The sequence below is a fragment of the Carassius gibelio genome, chromosome B21 (genome assembly GCF_023724105.1).
Source record: "Carassius gibelio isolate Cgi1373 ecotype wild population from Czech Republic chromosome B21, carGib1.2-hapl.c, whole genome shotgun sequence".
Taxonomy (NCBI): domain Eukaryota; kingdom Metazoa; phylum Chordata; class Actinopteri; order Cypriniformes; family Cyprinidae; genus Carassius; species Carassius gibelio.
The window spans coordinates 27,766,794-27,786,078 of record NC_068416.1 but is presented as its reverse complement, the minus strand read 5'-3'; the positions used below and the strand labels follow the sequence as shown (position 1 = coordinate 27,786,078).

General features: G+C 36.3%; 1 protein-coding gene and 2 long non-coding RNA genes across 3 annotated transcripts in view; 1 reads left to right on the top strand and 2 right to left on the bottom strand.

The window, feature by feature from the left end:
* LOC127986304 (apolipoprotein L3-like) overlaps nt 1–19,285 on the top strand; it is a 540,496-nt gene that overhangs the window by 316,372 nt on the left and 204,839 nt on the right. The window lies entirely within an intron of this gene.
* Nucleotides 232–3,280, bottom strand: LOC127986342 (uncharacterized). The gene is made up of 3 exons (XR_008160810.1): nt 2,966–3,280; nt 2,449–2,517; nt 232–2,109 (listed from the first exon to the last, which is right to left on the bottom strand). It is a non-coding gene; the product is annotated as an uncharacterized LOC127986342 (long non-coding RNA).
* LOC127986366 (uncharacterized) lies at nt 3,906–10,810 on the bottom strand. Its single transcript, XR_008160834.1, has 3 exons — nt 10,536–10,810; nt 4,981–5,145; nt 3,906–4,778 (listed from the first exon to the last, which is right to left on the bottom strand). It is a non-coding gene; the product is annotated as an uncharacterized LOC127986366 (long non-coding RNA).

Below are 19,285 nucleotides of genomic sequence, written 5' to 3'. Positions count from 1 at the left end.
CAAGTGTGAAGTAAAGAAAAGTGGACACTGAAAATAATCAATTCTGTGTTTCTTATTGTCACGTGTCACTGTCACAGTTGATTAGGATAAAAACTACACAGAAAAGATACTTTTTATCACATCACGTCTGGTTGGACACAGTGTTACAGTTTGAAGTATAAAAATATTAATGCTGACAGATATAATAATTGAATCTGCTATTAGGGAAAGAGAAGAGATCGAGTCTGGAGATTGGTTTGCATGTTCATTTATTTTTAATATTCAACAGGCAAAGTTCTTCTGTATCTTAAAGCAAAAAAATTCACAATTATTTGAATAAAACAAAATCTGAATATTTGTCTTGAGACCATCTTTTGATTATCTTAACAAAAGCAACAATAATATAATAATTGTAATAATAATAATAATAATAATAATATCTATATATATATATATAGGTCAGTGGCCCTTGGCTTGGTATTTTTGGCAGAATTCGGACCCTGTTGTAGATATATGTATGTTTCTGATCAACGTTTTCCACTTTTTATGTGATTTCTAGCGAGAAATCAATATTGCAGTAATGAAATATCCTCCTAGTTATCATCAAAGCTCTCTATATTTTGCTGTTGATCATTAAACCATTACACTGCCTCAGAAGACTGTCCGAAATCCGTTTCATGAGGTGCCTTCGGGTAAAAACGCTGCCTGCAAAGTCATTGACTGATTAGACAGCAAGCAGCAAGTCACCTGTCTAAGTTTTCGGAAGCAGCAGGTGATCTGACTGCAGGAAGAGTGTAACACGCTGACTGGGAATGAGAACAGCAGAAGAAGACATCTAATTCAAATATACTTTACTGAGTCTAGTGACTAGATACAGATCATATCACAACTGATAACCGATAAATGATAGAACAGAAACAGGACTATAAGTACACACATGGTAAATGAGAAAACTAAGGAGGAACAGCTGGACACGGATTAACTAATAAGAAACCGTGGAAAACTAATGAGAGCTCATAAGACAAGACAGAAACTTAACTAAACATATCATGACAAAGAGGAACAATGAGTCTGTTTATTGTGTTCATTTGTTTATTTGAGAAATGCTTGATTTAGTCTGGTGTAAGTCTGCTTCCTGATCCTGAACATGATGAAGCTTCAGCAGTGCTTCAGTCTCACAGTTATTCAGTCTATATACTCAATTTTAATAAATCCTGATCATTTCAGAGGAGCACCAGGACAAGACCACAGGAAACAGATGATTCTTCTGCACAATCTGACTTTGCTGCAGCCTGGAATTGAACTACTGGTTTCGTCTGGTCAGAGGAGAACTGACCCCCAACTGAGCCTGGTTTCTCCCAAGGTTTCTTTCTCCATTCTGTCACCGATGGAGTTTCGGTTCCTTGCCGCTGTCGCCTCTGGCTTGCTTAGTTGGGGTCACTTCATCTACAGCGATATCATTGACTTGATTGCAAATAAATGCACAGACACTATTTAAACTGAACAGAGATGACATCACTGAATTCAATGATGAACTGCCTTTAACTATCATTTTGCATTATTGAGACACTGTTTTCCAAATGAATGTTGTTCAGTTGCTTTGATGCAATGTATTTTGTTTAAAGCATTATAAATAAAAATAAAGGTGATTTCATGAAACCATAAAAGTGTTTGTTGAGCAGTGATTGAGTTCATATAGAGCTCTGTTTCTAGTGTTGTTCAGCTGTTTATTTTAACATTACACATTGAGTCCAAGCAGCTTTACAGTATCAAACAGGAAAATAGTGCGTTGATAATGCAAAAGGATAAAACACTCAGTTAAAGGCAGTTCATCACTGATTTCAGTGTGTGAATTATATGAATGTATGTTTTTTGATGGACCTGTCATCTGTGTTGTAATTTCATGTCTTATATAAATGTTCACTATCAGATGCAGGAAACTGTGATGTACCTAATGTTGTCAGTAAAAGTTCAGTGTAAAGAAACGGATCTGAGAAACTGTTAGTTTGATGAACGCTGGGTCTGTTCTTCATGTGTAGATTACTCTGTTAGCTGGATTTATTGTTGATGATTTGACATGATCCAGGATTATTTGGTTCTTTGAGACTCATCCTGGAGTTGTTGTCATAACTAAACATAAAAAACTCTTGATCACAGACCGTGCAAACGAAACATTCAGGACAAACAGTGCAAACTGAAACAGTGCAAGCTTCATTCAGAGCATGAAGACAAAATATAGGAAAAATCGAATTAATTTAAACTAGATTTAAAACTGGTTTAAATATGTCCTCAGTACAAATGTTATCAAGACTTGAGTGTTTCTTAAGAAGGAGTCTGTTTTACAGAATCTGCAGCTTCAGCGACTGACAGTGATGATGAAAATGAGCTGCTGCTTTTGTCATCACTCATCATAGTTCTACAGTACTCTATTATTACTCTATTATTCTCTGTATGTAATCAGTATCTCACCTCATCTGGGAATGTTTCTCTGGGAATCATCAGACTGAATCTCCACAGGTCTGTCTGAATCATGATGAACTGGAAATAATAGAAATCGGATTATCTTCATGTAGTGAATAAATATTAACAATTAGGATCAGTTTTACTAGCGAGGCACCAATTAAAACCTTTTCCAATATTTTAAGATTGAATGATTTCAGAGGGCAATGTTTCTTTTAAAATGGTCAAGAAACCCTTCAGCTCAATACTTTTTAAGCTCTTGAGTGCCCTTTGCCAAATTTTCACAATTGAATATGCTATTTGTCTATTTATTTATTTATTTAATTGACTTAAGATTAAACACAAACATAGTTAGTTCTGGTGTTACTATCACAGGTCACAATGATATTCTGGCAACAGTACACAACATGAGATCATATGCAGCAATGACACACTCAGGTTATCTATAAAGATACTGCTCCAGTGAAAACACAAGTCAGTGTCTCATCAGTTTAACAAGTTAATCTTAAATATCAGAAATACTTACAGTTTGGCCGCTCTCTACGAATGCTGTTGTTTTTAGTTATTCTTTTGGTCTGTTTCTCTCCTGGTTTAGTAGTACGTTCTCATTCATGCAACAGTTGTCTGTTATCACACGGATGTAGTCTGAGCATGGATCTAGCTTGTAAACCTCAGAACCTCACCTTATGAGAAGATGCACATTAGGAAAGGGCTATGGTTCTAAAACAGAAAGACAGATATTCTGAAAGATTTGTCTCTAATGCTAGCAAGTCTCCTCTGATATTCTGCAAACAACAAAGGGCTTCAATTCTGAGAGCAGAAGGCATGTCAAAACTAACAGGATGTGGCTTTGGCTGCAGTTTGTCTTTAATCGGCTGCTTGTGTGTTGTTTGCTAGTTTGACAGATACACATGAAATATCACCGCAGAGCGAGAACTTCCTCCTCATGTGAAGAAACACATGCACTACATGCAGCTGCAAACCACCAGATCTTACAATGACGGATAGAAAACCCTGCTATCCTACACAGATCCTCTGACTGACGGCTGGCGTAATGCTGAAATGGTGTACAAATGACTGAAATAAAATGAAGAATAGCATTGACATTATGTTGCTGAAAGACATGCAGAAAGGATAAAAGCACTTTTAATCAGACAAATGGAGATTGACTGGCTGATATTTACTGTACTTTCCTCTCTATATCCTTCCATTCTAGGTGACATGGCCAACACTTTGACTACACTCATAACTGCATTTTTTTGTCTCTTTTTCTTTTTTTCTTGACAAGAAATGTGTTTTATTAAGACGTGGGTCTCTGTATCTTAACCACCACAAACGGTTGATTTCTCAGAGGCACACTTCTCAGTCCTTATCTCAGGTTTAGCTGATTTTAGTTTCTGCCTGTAGGTTGGTATAAGATGAACCAAACATTGATCAGAGAGCCATAAAGCTGCTGGTGGAACAGAGTGATATCATCCTTTATTGTGGTGTAACAGTGATCCAATATATTACTGTCTCTGGTGGGACATGTGATGTGCTGTCTGTATTTTGGCAGGTAATGGGAGAGATTGGCTTAATTAAAGACCCTAGGAATGATTAAAGCAGAGTCCGGGTGTTGTTGTTCTGTCTCTGTGATCTGATCAGAGAGTTTCTGTAAAGCTGAGCTCACATGCGCTTGCGGAGGAATGTAAACACAGACCAGAATAAACGAGTGAAACTCCCGCGGCGAATAGAACGGCTTGCAGTTAACGAAAAGCACTTCTAGATCAGGATGGGATTTTCTTTAACACTGTTAAAGAAACATTAATGAGACCGATGTTGTCAGATTTCATTGGTGATTTCAAATATATTTTGAAGAATGTGATTTTTTCCCCATTAAAAGAGATAGGAGCTGCACTCACATAGCTGAGAGGTGTTTCAAAGATGGCCGCCGAGACTTGCCTTAAAGAGACTTTTATATTAGAACTTTCATCATTTCACTCACTAGACTGTTTCCTTCTTATTTATATGATGTCATGTTACTGACTTTACACCACCATATCACTGCATTGCTGATCATGTTTTTTAGTATTGATATATCTGCCCTTTAATGAACATGACAACACAGAAAAATCACAGACAACTTAATTCAGATATTTTAATCAATTCCGCTAACTTTTTTGAAGAACCATTAAAAAACAAGGTACATAAAAGGTTCCTCTGGAAGAGTCCAGGAGCTGAACAGTCTGTTAGTCTTCAGATGTTAGTCTTCAGTCGATGGTATCCTGACATCGCTGACGTTATGTGTTCTTGAAAACATCTGAATAAAACTTTTTTAAGTCCATCTGGATCATGTGAGACTAGAAATCACAAATATATATAGATTATCCTCATTTTTTTGGATTTGTTTCAATCTATAATACATCCTGTCATATTCACACAATCACTCATCTGTAAACCTTGATCTGTGACTGAAGAAAGTCTTGAATCTGTCTCAACATCAGCAGTGTGAACACTTGAGAAGTGTGAAGACTAAACATTTCATAATGAACAAACACTTACAATTTGGCTTTATATTCCACATGCTGTTCCATCTTGTGTGTCTCTTTCTGCTTTTCTTTTGTGATTCACTGCTTTGTGCTTCATTTCTGGTCTCCATTTTTCTCTGGGTCCTGTTGATTTTAGCAGTTTTCTCTGTGCTATTTCATTTCTACAGTCTCTCTATATCTGTTAAATCACACAGATGACATGAAGAGTTTAGTTCAATAGCAAGTTCACTAAACCAGTCTACAGTAGGCATTTAACCATTCACTTAACTCAATGCAATAGAATTCTCCCTTTTTTTCTTACAAAATGAGATTTGCAGCAAATTATAAATGAAAGTGTGTCCATTTATAATTAGGATTCTGCACATTTCTTTGTGAAACTGAAACGTCAAAAAACTAAACTAAAGAAACTAAAGTGAAATATTAAAATAAATCCCAAATCAAATAAACAAATAAATAAAGCAAATAAACAAAACAAATAAAATAAATATCTTTATGTAGACAAAATAAGGCTTTGTCTGCGTATTGATTATCATTTGTATAACACAGTTTTACTACAAATACCATTGTGAAACAGCTGTTAATGTTGCAAAACCATGTTTAGTTTGAGTTTATGACTTCACAGGCAGCATTTCTGCATGAAAGCACCTGATGAAACTGATTTCTTACAGGCTCCTGAGGCAGCGTGATGGTTTAATGATCTACAACAAAATAGAATGAGTTTAGGTGATAAATAAATGAATATTGAATTACTATAATACTGATTCCTTGATATAAATAACATCAAAAGTGAAAAAGTTAATCAGAAATATACAGGTGCTGGTCATATAATTAGAATATTATCAAAAAAAGTTGATTTCACTAATTCCATTCAAAAAGTGAAACTTGTATATTTATTCATTAGACACAGACTGATGTATTTCAAATGTTTATTTCTATTAATTTTGATGTTTATAATTGACAACTAAGGAAAATCCCAAATTCAGTATCTCAGAAAATTAGATATTGTGAAAAGGTTCAATATTGAAGACACCTGGTGCCACACTCTAATCAGCTAATTAACTCAAAACACCTGCAAAGCCTTTAAATGGTGGTAGAAAAGAAGTGTACAAGTATCAGTATTATAGTAATTCAATATTTGTTTATTTATCACCTAAACTCATTCTATTTTGTTGTAGATCATTAAACCATCACGCTGCCTCAGGAGCCTGTAAGAAATCAGTTTCATCAGGTGCTTTCATGCAGAAATGCCAAGCAATAGGGATAACCACACCCTGGAGAGGATTGTGTAACAAAACCCATTCAGAAATGTGGGGGAGATTCACAAAGAGTGGACTGCAGCTGGAGTCAGTGCTTCAAGAATCACTACACACAGACGTCTGCAAGACATGGGTTTCAGCTTCACATTCCTTGTGTCAAGACACTCTTGAACAACAGACAGCGTCAGAAGCGTCTAAAGACAAAAAGGACTGGACTGCTGCTGAGTGCTCCACGGTTATGTTCTCTGATGAAAGTAAATATTGCATTTCCTTTGGAAATCAGGGTCCCAGAGTCTGGAGAAAGAGAGGAGAGGCACACAATCCACGTTGCTTGAGGTCCAGTGTAAGTTTCCACAGTCAGTGATGGTTTGGGTGCCATGTCATCTGCTGGTGTTGGTCCACTGTGTTTTCTGAGGTCAAAGGTCAACACAGCTTTAAACCAGGAAGTTTTAGAGCACTTCATGCTTCCTGCTGCTGACCAACTTTATGGAGATGCAGATTTCATTTCCCAACAGGACTTGGCAGTTACCAGTACCTGGTTTAAGGACCATGGTATCCCTGTTCTTAATTGGCCAGCAAACTCGCCTGACCTTAACCCCTCAGAAAATCTGTGGGGTATTGTGAAGAGGAAGATGTGATGTGCCAGACCCAAGAATGCAGAAGAGCTGAAGGCCACTATCAGAGACACCTGGTCTCTCATAACACCTGAGCAGTGCCACAGACTGATCCACTCCATGCTACGCCGCATTGATGCAGTCATTCAGACACAAGGAGACACAACTAAGTATTGAGTGCTGTACATGCTCATACTTTTCATTTTTATACTTTTTAGTAGGCCAAGATTTCTAAAAATCCTTTCTTTGTATTGGTCTTAAATTATATTCTAATTTTCTGAGATAATGAATTTTGGATTTTCTTTGGTTGTCAGTTATAATCATCAAAATTAAAAGGAATAAACATTTGAAATATATCAGTCTGTGTGTAAGGAATGAATATACAAATTTCACTTTTTGAATGGAATTAGTGAAATAAAACAACTTTCTGATGCAAACTTTATTGTTTTTTAAAGCTTAACCATTACTGAATGCAAAACATAAAATTGTGGCATAGCAAAGGATACATCTATTCTTCCTCCCTTGGAATGTGTCTTCCTAAGACAGCATCTGTCAGTTTTTGGATGCAGCTCTTGTTAAACTATAGATGAGTAACTTTGGTCCTGAGAGCCACTATCAGCTCAACCCTAAATCAAACACACCAGACTGTAGCTTTCTAGTTATCTGGAAGACCTTGATCAGCTTGTTTAGTTTGACCTGGAGTTAAACTCTTCAGGATAGTGGTCCTCCAGGACCGATGTTACCTATCCCTAAACTATGGTTTAATAACAAGATTTCATTACGGTTACACTTGAATTGGTTACAAAATAGATGAAGGATAATAAAACATATAGCCTAATTGATATTAAGACTTTTTAACTAAGCTTCATGTAATCTAAAGTGTCTATTTACAGCTTATGGTAGACAACATGTTCATAATTTCATAATTCATAAACAGACTTTTTTATGTTATAGGCTATGTTTGACTCACAAGAATAACAGATTTAGATTTTGTGATTACAGCAGCATCAGAGCTGTGTCTTAATCACTCATCACTTTGATGCTTCTGAAAGAAAACTCTACTGTTGTTATAGTAACGCAAGAACAAACACAACTTTCACACGCCTCTGACTGACAGATAAACTGCTCGCGCTTATTCCAGGGTTGTGGGGGTTTTTTTTTTTTTTTTTTTTGACTTTTCAGCTAGTTATGTTTGTACTTTCAGTTTATATAGAGATAATAATAGCCACAGTGTATATCGCGCTTTATCTTTCTGTTCTAGGTGACGTGGCCAACAACACTTTGACCATCACAACTCACAACTACTTGGTGTTTCCGTTTTTTTTTTTTTTGGTTTTGTTTTGATTTTCTTGACAAGAAAAGCATTAAGCCATGGAGCCGCTTTATCTCGACCGCAAATTGTTCATTTCTGAGACGTGAACTTCAACTGCGGTCTGTGCTTGGTGAGGAAACAGGTGCTAAATGAACTCCAAACACTGAACTGCATGCGTTCTGATGAGATGTGGTTAGTCTAAATGGCTGCCAAATGTTTTAATGTGCTCCCAGCAAACACTCTTCAACTGTAGAATATGAGGAGTGCGCTCTAACCTATCACTTCATCATAAATAAAGCATACAAGAAATGAGCATACACACATTGTTCTGTTGTCAGTTAAGACATTAAATTACAAAAAAAAGTGATTAAAGCTGCAAACTGTGCACGTGTGCATTTATATAAACTTTGAACAGAGTTCAGTTTGATGGAACTGTGCAATTAATTTATTTTGACAACATTTGTTTATTTCTTCAGCTGGAGTGTAGAATTATTAAGATATGTCCCTACCAATAGCCTTTCCAGGGACTACCAAATTGTCCTTTGCAACAGTTTTGTTCAAACAATTAAATAAGTTTTTGTTATTTGGGATGAATACAATGATATAACCTAAGAAGTTAAAGTAAATACGTTAGAAAACTGTGGATGCACATTTATTAATATGCGTAAAGATACTCGAAGTGCAGCTGCGTTTAGAACAACTCAAAACACTTCACTGAAAAAGAAAACTGGTGTTTTCACAAGGCAATATTATGAAGCTGCAGACTCAGATCCTAAACCTGCTGCATCTACAGTCCCACACCCAGAGTCCCGCATTCTCAGACCCCTCGTTTCTGGAGACAGTGCCTCCTATCAAATTGGATCGAATGAACATATGGATGAAGAACCGAAACGTGAATACCGTCAATTTTATTAAATGATTTATTTTTAATCAAACTATTTGTCTAAACCCATGTGTTGGTTAGGTTTAGGGGCGGGGTTAGGTGGAGGTCATTCGTACAAATTCATACGAATTGTGCAACTCGTAAAATACGTACGATTTGGCAAAAATCTTATGAATTTGTATGAGTGTGGTTAGCCACCTCCTAAAATATGTACGAATTGCCGTGAGATCGGGTTGCAGGGGGTCTGATAATGCAGGACTCTGGGTGCGGGACTGACTGTAGATGCAGCAGAGTCAGAGTCTGCAGGTTCATACTCGTCTGAGGTGGCACGGAAACCTTCATTATTGCAATATAAAAATGTAATTTACTATAAAGTACTGGAATGTTTAAGTGCCTACAACACAACTGAAAATAACATTAATTTGTACTTAATTGTAATTGAGAGAAAGTTGTGAATTAGATCAAGTACTGAGTGAATGATAATATTTGTATTATTCTTCACCTCCAGGTATTTTAATAAAGGGCCTGAATATATTTATTCATCCATCAGCTTGGTTCTGGTTCTCAGTAACTCAAAACCCTGTTCTCCATCATCAGTTTAGTCAACCTTCACTGAATTTGATCAAATCAATGAGATCTGAAAAACAAGGGTGTATAGTTTTGGTTTGAACATTGATTGGTTGAAGTGTGAACAGTTTATTCATGTCTATAGAAGCATGCTATAGTTTGACAGAATGTTCTAATTCAACATGCCATGTGAATTTAACTTAACACATTTTCATATATTGATATTCGTGATTTCTTACTTCTGAACAGTTGATCAGGCTCTTAATGAGTTAATCTATTTCATCTGAAGGACAGGTTTATCCATCACTCTTCATTAAAACACATTTCACACATGGCTCTGGATTCTGACGTGAACTCGCTCTTATGAGAATGTGCCAAAGTTCTTACTGTAGCATTTGTTATAATCATTACCAGGACAATATTTACTGTTTATTATATATATACAGTACAGATATACAGTACAGTTTTGTATATACAGTACAAAAGTTTGGACACACCTTCTCATTCAAAGAGTTTTCTTTATTTGCATCACTATGAAAATTGTAGTGTCATATATAGCATTGTATTATGAAAAAGCCTGCACATTTAGAAACATTATGGCTAGTTAGCTACACCATATCAGTTGTAATATAAACCTATAGGAAAAATCTTTTCATTAACAGATTATCTATTATAAATTCTACAACAATTTGGACAAAATTTATCACAACAAATAAGCCCATAAAACGTGATGAAGCATAAAGGAGATCATGAAAAAGAGCTTAATTAATGCTGGTGCAAGATGTGCCTTTTTTAGATAATGTTCGACTTTCTTCGTAGTATTTTAAAGAGGCAACAGAATTCAGATAGATAGCACATTTGATCACGGGCTTCGCTGTAAAAGTTGTAAAGCTGTAAAAACTCTTAGCAGACATTAAAGATGCTTGTTTTATTCACCTTGTGTCGAGCTGAAGAGAGATGACCCATCCATCACAACTCCGAGATGTCTGCTGATGTTGTGTTGTCTGAGCTTCAGAAAGAGTTCATCACCTCATCAGAAGAAACACATTATGATAGGAAAGACCTTCAGATGAGAAGAGCAAGACTCTGATGATGTTCTTACTCATAATCAGCGAACAGAAAAGACTTCAGTTCTAAAGAACAGCTAAACATGCTGAAACTGAAAGTGTGAGGTTTTGTCTCTGTCTTTGATTGACTGCTTGTGTTGTTTGAGATTCAGTTCAACAACTGAGACCGCAAAGTCATGCAGAGGAACAACTTCCTGGACTTGACAAGGAAATAGAACACTTGAAACAAAAACCAGACAATGAACGGCAGAAACTCATGAGTTTAAATATGTGACCTAACTGAACCAGAAACAGCTGTAATCAGTAACCATTGTGACAAACAAAAGAATACTTAGAAACATAGAAATTAACTGAATATATAAGTCTAAATATATATATTTTTAAATACTCTCTAAAACATTTCCCCAGATTTATCCTCATGTTGCTGATAAATCTAGATTCATCTATCTCAAAGGAGGTTAAGAGATGAAGAACAAAAATAAAGTTTCATTAAGACCAAGCTCTAAGAAAATAATAATAAGAAATAGTATATCGAGCCAAATATTCAAAAACCAAGACCAAGTATAACATTACTCATATATAATATATCTTAAGGCACAAATATCTACTTTTGATTTGATTTCATGCATCTGCACACTCTGGTAAAACAGTTATTTCCAACTGCAACCACGACTGCTTTATGCTGCTCAAATGAGTGCCGTTTACATGTACTTGAAGTAGATAGAGCATGAGATCATGTTTAGATAATCACGTAATGACTCAGGTATTTCTAGATGTGTGTGATGAGTCTCTTCATTCTCCATGTGTGACAGTATGATCCTCATTCAGCTGCAGCTCTGGGCCCGTATTCAAAATATTTTTTATCTTCCTACTAAGAGTTCTCCTTAAGAGAAGTAAAGAGTTTTCTATTAAAGCAGTTATTGTAAATTAAATGATCACAGATAACAGTTTTGATGTGCTCTGCTTGACTGAAACCTGGATTAAACCAAATGATTATATTGCTCTAAATGAGTCAACTCCACCAAACTACTGTTATAAGCATGAGCCCCGTCAGACTGGTAAACAATATATAGTGATACTCTCAATGTTACCCAGAAAACAGGATACACGTTTAACTCATTTGAAATACTTCTACTGAATGTTACACTGTCAGACATGCCAAAGAAATCTAATGTATCTCTTGCTCTGCTACTGTGTATAGACCAACAGGGCCGTATACAGAATTCCTAAAATAATTTGCAGATTTTCCTCTTCTGGTCACAGTTGATAAGGCGCTAATCATGGGAGATTTTAACATTCACGTTGATAGTACATTTACGTGTATACATAAATACGTTGATTAGGACTTGTGTATACCGACCTAATAAACTCTTTTAGAGTGAAGCAAAATGTCACCGGGCCCACTCATCATTAAATCGTTAAAGCATAAGTCACATCATGTCATGTGTCAAGAATGGTAGACCATACTCGGAATTGGTGCTCTGTTTTTAACCCATCCAAGTGCACACACACACCCGTAGCAGTGAATACACACACACACCGTGAACACACACTAGGAGCAGTGAATACACACACACACACACCGTGAACACACACTCGGAGCATTGGGCAGCTATATATCCAGCGTCCGGGGAGCAACTGGGGGTTCAGTGCCTTGCTCAAGGGCACTTCAGTCATGTGTATTGAGGGAGGAAGAGAGCACTGTTCATTCACTCCCTCCACCTACAACTCCTGCCAGCACTGAGACTCAAACCTGCAACCTTCTGGTAACTAGTCCAACTCACTGACCAAACCAAATATGTTTGCTGCGTAAATCAGGTGGACTTAATGAAAATGCAAATGCTTTGCCAGCAATTTGAGAAATTTTAAAGCGCTAAATTAGAGGTTTCCCCAGTAACAACTGTTAACAAAGCAGCAAATTTTTATTATTAAACATGCAGTACGTGCTCATGTTTATTCAGCGAAGCCTTTTAGAAAATCAATCAGTTTTAAAATCGTGGCGAGTCTCCACAAATGAATAAATGTATGTAAAACACATCCCACAGCACAACCACCTGAGCCCAACTTCAGTCTACTCATCACCTTAACGTTAACTGCGTTTGTAGACGGCACCGCTAGCCAGATCGATATACACAACACACACCGGAAGTTAACTTAGGGCCAGACGCGTTCGCCTGATGAAACCGTCGAATAGACTGGCCCCAAAAAACAGTGGAGCATATTCACAAACTCATTGAAAATAACCAGGTTTTTATTTAGCACAGTGGCCTAATTAACAAATAATACCTGATTAAAATATTCCATCTATGTTTAAAAGTAACGGCTATGAATTTCTTCACTGATAAAATACTGTAGATAACATTATTAATACAATAGCGAATGTAGATTCTACAGCGTCTAACACTTCAGTTTCATCCATCGCACCCAAAGATAAACTGCAGTGCTTTACAACTATAGGACAGGAAGAGCTAAATAAACTTATCACTCTATCTAAACCAACAACATGTTTATTAGATCCTGTACCCACTAAATTACTGATAGAGTTGTTACGTGTAGCCGAAGAACCACTTCTCAATATCGTTAACTCGTCGTTATCTTTAGTTATCAAGCCTCTTATTAAGAAACCAAAACTAGACCCTAGTGTACTGGCAAATTACAGTCTCGTTTCAAATCTTCCATTTATGTCTATGTTAGAAAATGTTGTGTCTACTTAATTGAGCTCCTTCCTGCAAAAAAAAAAAAAAAAAAAAAAAAAAAATTTCAGTCGGGTTTCAGGCCCCACCATAGCGCAGAAACTGCACTTTACAGATGACCTGCTTCTTGCGTCAGATCAAGGCTGCATCTCATTTCTAGTTTTACTTGATCTTAGTGCTGCGTTCGACACCATATATCATGACATACTCATAGATCGATTACAAAACTATACAGGTATTCAAGGGCAGGCTCTAAGATGGTTTAGATCCTACCTGTCCGATCGCTACCATTTTGTTTATTTAAATGGGGAGTCATCTCATTTATCATCAGTAAAATATGGAGTGCCACAAGGATCCGTCCTAGGTCCCCTTCTATTTTCAATATACATGTGTGACGACTGGGTGAAGGAAGGACTGGAAACAATAGCAAGTTTAACAATTTAATAAAAGTAAATAAACAAACAGGAGTACAAAGACAATGCTGAGAAGACGACAATCCAAGATGGCGGTGAGGTGGTGAGGAATCCGGGTGATGACGGTGAGAAGGCAGCAGGAGAGGATGGCACAGGAACTGTGAGGAATAGAGCCGAAGGTAAGTCTGATGCTGAGTGATAGTGCGGAGAGTGGATGAGGTTCCGGGGAAAACACGGACATCCAAAAGCAAACAACACTGAAGCCAACAGACAGATGTAGCAACATTAAACAACATTCTCACAAACACAAGACATGAGACAAGCCAATATAAAGGGAGTTTGTAATGAGTGACAGCTGCTGCTGATGACAATTAACGGAGACACCCACAAACTAATCAGTGCAGACGCGAAACACACAGACTTCACCACAAAGTGCAAAACCCCAGAGATCACGGTTTACCAACCATGACAACATGTTGCCCCTTGGTAATATTATTTGAAAATATGGAATTAGCTTCCACTGTTATGCTGATGATACTCTATATATATATATATATATATATATATATATATATATATATATGAAACTATATATCTCAACGAGACCAGATGAAACCTCTAAATTATCTAAGCTCACAGACTGTGTTAAAAATGTAAAAGATTGGATGACAAATAATTTTCTCCAATTAAATTCGGATAAGACAGAGATATTACTTATTGGACCAAAAAATAGTAAACATAATCTCGTAGATTACAATTTGCAACTAGACGGATGTACTGTTACTTCCTCTACAGTCAGAAATCTGGGTGTTATATTAGACAGCAACTTATCTTTTGGAAATCATATTTCCAATGTTACAAAAACTGCATTCTTCCATCTTAGAAACATTGCCAAGCTACGAAACATGTTATCTGTTTCTGATACAGAAAAGCTAGTTCATGCATTCATGACCTCTAGACTGGACTATTGTAATGCACTTCTAGGTGGTTGTCCTGCTTCTTCAATAAACAAGCTACAGGTAGTCCAAAATACAGCAGCTACAGTCCTTACCAGGTCAAGAAAATATGATCATATTACCCCAATTTTACAGTCTCTGCACTGGCTACCTATTAAGTTCTGTATCAGTTACAAATTATCATTACTTACCTATAAGGCCCCTAAATGGTTTAGCTCCTGCGTACCTAACTAGCCTTCTACCACGTTACAAGCCATTACGCACCCTAAGGTCACAAAACACTGGATTTTTGGTCGTTCCTAGGATAGCAAAGTCCACTAAAGGAGGTAGAGCTTTCTCACATTTGGCTCCCAAACTCTGGAATAACATTCCTGATAATGTTCAGGTTCAGACACACTCTCTGTTTAAATCTAGATTAAAAACGCATCTCTTTTGCCAAGCATTCGAATAATGTATCTCTTAAATTGTGAGTGTAGTTGCATCTGATCAAATGATTTTTATTCTTTAGCTTGGGTTAAACTAATTAATTTTACTTTGTTGGAACAGCAGCTACGCTAATGATGTCTCTATTTGTTTCTCTGTTTTGGTAACTAGGATTTACACAAGCTCCAGTCTGGATCCAGAACATCTGAGAAGAGATGATGCTGACCCTCAGAGGACCCCAGATGATGCTAACCCTGAATCAACAACAGAACTAACCAATATTGCTACTTACTATGCAATCACATTATAATTGCTATTAATAATGTTCATTGTCAGGGTAACTACGTCTTGTTTTAATTTTTCTGAAAATTCATGTCATATGGAAATTTAAACATTAGTGTATTAACTAACATGAACTAACAATGAGTAAGAAATACAGTTGTTACAGTATTTATTCATCTATGTTAGTTAATAGAAATAAAGCTGTTCATTGTTGATGTTAGTTCAGTGCATTGGGCTACTATTAACAAGATTATAATAAAGTATATTAAATGTGGAAATTAACATGAACAAAGATGAACGATTGCTGTATAAGTGCAGATCATTATTAGTTAATGTTAATTAATGTAGATAACTAATGAACCTTATTTCAAAGTGTTAGCAATTTGTTTATTATGGTTAAGGTGAAGGCCTACAGTCAGACACATAAGCATTATTTTAAGAGATAAGATAGATGTATTTAATAATAAAAAACATAGTGCCTAAGTGAAGCAAATAATTGCATTATTCAATAGGCTACTGTAGAATTAACAATAGACTATATAAAATAGATTAACTTACCAAAAAAAAAAAGTGAACATTTAGAAATGTTTGTAGATCAGTTACATGTTTTAAGTTGTGATTTACCACCACTGGCACGTCATCGGAACTTGGTCATCGTGGCCCCGAGGGGTGCCTCCCCCCCACCCCACCCCACCCCCCCCCCCACTGCCACTGTATTGAAAGTGGCAATCCTATGAGATAAATCTATATTGGATCTGAGGATATTTAATCGAAATAAAACTATTTATAGTTATAGTTACAGTTATATTTGTCTCTGTTCATCTCATTTCAAAGCTGCTACACAGAAATCCAAGTATTTGTCATTAATACCAAAGGAAATTGTGGCTAGATGAATCATATTCAGTTAATAACTCAGAAGAAAATGTATACATACAGTAGAATACTGGGTTAAAACAAGACAGAAGCAGAGATTGAGTGTTCATGCAGAATGATGTCAGTGAAGTGCAGCAGTGAGACACAGATCTGTTTGTGATCAGATGAGTTCAGGAGCTGATGTGGTGATGAAGGATAATGTTCAGGTCTACACAAGAGACTTTATGAGATGAAAATATGTACCGCAATGATGAATGAGATAATGAATAAACACCTCTACATGTTCTTTAGGATGTTCATGCTGTTAAATGAGTGGTTTGTGGTTTGTGTGTCATTTACTGACTCTACTATTTACTATCCTCACAGTGCTGTTGGTTATGAAACACCTCTGGTTTCAGAACACTGTTTCCAATGTGCTTTTTTATCACCTTCTAACCCACAGATTTTTACTCTGTACTCACAAGACCTGATCAAGCAGCTGTGTTTCAAGCAGCAGATTTGTAATTAAAATGTGAATAAATGTTTCTAATAAATGTAAATTAAGCTGGTAAAGCCTGTGATGTTGAGTCCCAAATCCTCCACTGTTTGTATCTTGACTGATATTCATCTGTTCTCTCTTATTTCACTGCAGCTGCTCCATCTGACAAGGTTCAGTGTTTTACTCTTCTGTCTTCATGTGTTTCTGCCGAAGGTCTGAGAGATTCACTGTGTGATTATTGAATCATATGAACTGTTTGTAGCCAAATTCTGAGAATGTACTCATTCTGTGGACTTGTTCCCTTTCTCTTTTTTCATTTGGGGAAAATAAGTGTATACATATAAGGTGTATAAATAAGGTGTACATTTTCAAAACTCTTAGTACAAAAATCGAAACTGATCACACTTGTAACACAGCTAGTCATTCTTTCAAAACCTGATCTTATGCTTTAATTCAGGAGCGCATGTTTTCATTCCATATAATCATTGTTTTAAACACCAGATTATTGTAATATGTAATGAGAACATTTGGTTTAATCACCAAAACATAACAGTATGATCTTCTTTCAGTTTAGTACTTTTAACATTCAGTTCATCCAATGGCAAACAATACAAGATACTGGTTTCAAATCGGCCTTAGAAGTGCTGAAATTAATATAAACCAGTATTATAAAAGACAGATTACACAGTTTTCACATTAGGCAATACACTTTTATATACCAATATATTTAATACATTACCCAACATTTACATAATCTATAATTTCCAAAATATCCATCTTATGTGTAAACAAGTGAAGGATCAATGAAGACATCCTCTACAATAATTTGGGCAAATTATTTTTTTATTTTTCAGATATAATTGTAACATAGGTATAATTTCTACAATGAAATTAAACTAAATGAGAAGAAAACATAACATTTAGTGCACACATTACATTATTTAGGATCAAGCCTGTCTTGAGCATTTGGTCATAGATTCTCATCCACATCACAATGAATGTTATCATTGTTCAAGCACCTTGGAAAAAGCCTTTTGGCGTGGCAAATCCATGCTTGACATTGGTCTACACTGATATCATCACATGCATCATCCATGGCCTGAAGGAGGGTAGCACGCTCAAGGGGTTGGCGATCATAGACCTTCCACCTCCATGCTGAAAAAAATTCCTCAATAGGGTTGAGGAAGGGAGAGTATGGAGGCAGGTAAAGGATCATGAATCGGGGATGGGCCTGAAACCATGCTTGAACTACATCTGCGTGGTGGAATCTGACATTGTCCAACACAGTTACATAGGTGACCCCTTCACCTTGACAGGCTGGTTCAATTTCATTAAGGAACTCAATAAGATTTGCAGCATTTTAGGAGCCAAGTAATGGCCTACGTCCTACAACACCGTCTTCAGAGATAGCTGCGCACATGGAGATGTTTCCTCCAAGTTCTCCAGGCACTTGGACATAATTTATATGTTCGTACAAACCCGCATTTTTATTTCTGTAGTTCTCAAAATCCATATAGTGTATATTCCTGAAAAACCAATTTAAAATCTATAGGTTTACCAAACGGTTCAGTGATTAACCATTAAGATCAGTTGGATTAAATAATAGACAAATGTATTAAACTGAACGAGAAGAGATGAAAATCTAAAGTTTGAGAGTAAGAGATTTATGAAAGGTGGTTACTGTGAATGAAACATTTATTAAGATGAAACACTTATTTTGTGTAGTGAAAATGATACTTTGTGGTTTTGTGTATTGTACTAACACAATCGAAAATATGCTGAAATGTTTGAAAAAAGTGCACTTTTGATGATCTGATGTGATATTAGTACTATGAGTTGTGAAAATGTACACCTTGCTTGTGAAAATAGTACCAAAGCGAATAAAAAAAACTGTAATATCGTGTTCTAAAGATGAAAGAAGGTCTTATGCGTTTTGAACAATATGACGGTGAGTAATCAATGACAGAATTTTCAGTTTTGGGTGAACTATTTCTTTAACTTATTCACCAGTGAGTGAAGAACACGAACAAATTGAACAAAATCTTAATTTTTTTCTTAAACAAGTTACTCAATATTAAGTTTTTTATATATATATTAGGGGTGTAACGATACGCGTATTCGTATTGAACCGTTCGGTACGACGCTTTCGGTTCGGTACGCGGTACGCATTATGTATACCGAACGGTTCGTTGGAGTATTTAATTATATTTGAAAAAAAAAAAAAAAAGAGAGAGAGAAATATAATGATATGCGTTCAACAAGGTAGCCCAATAACCCAAACAACGTAACAGGCAACGCCCCTGACACTCCCGAAGAAGAAAAAAACACCATCTTATATGTTTATGTTAGGCTACTCAGCAGGCGCTCGCTCACTCAGTACACGCTGAAGGCTCGTTGCAAAATAGCCAATGCGTTTAACAGACTAGAAATGAGAAGATCCTCCAATAACCAACAGGTCTGGTGTTTGGGTGCACTTTGGATTCCCTTTAAGCTATAATGGT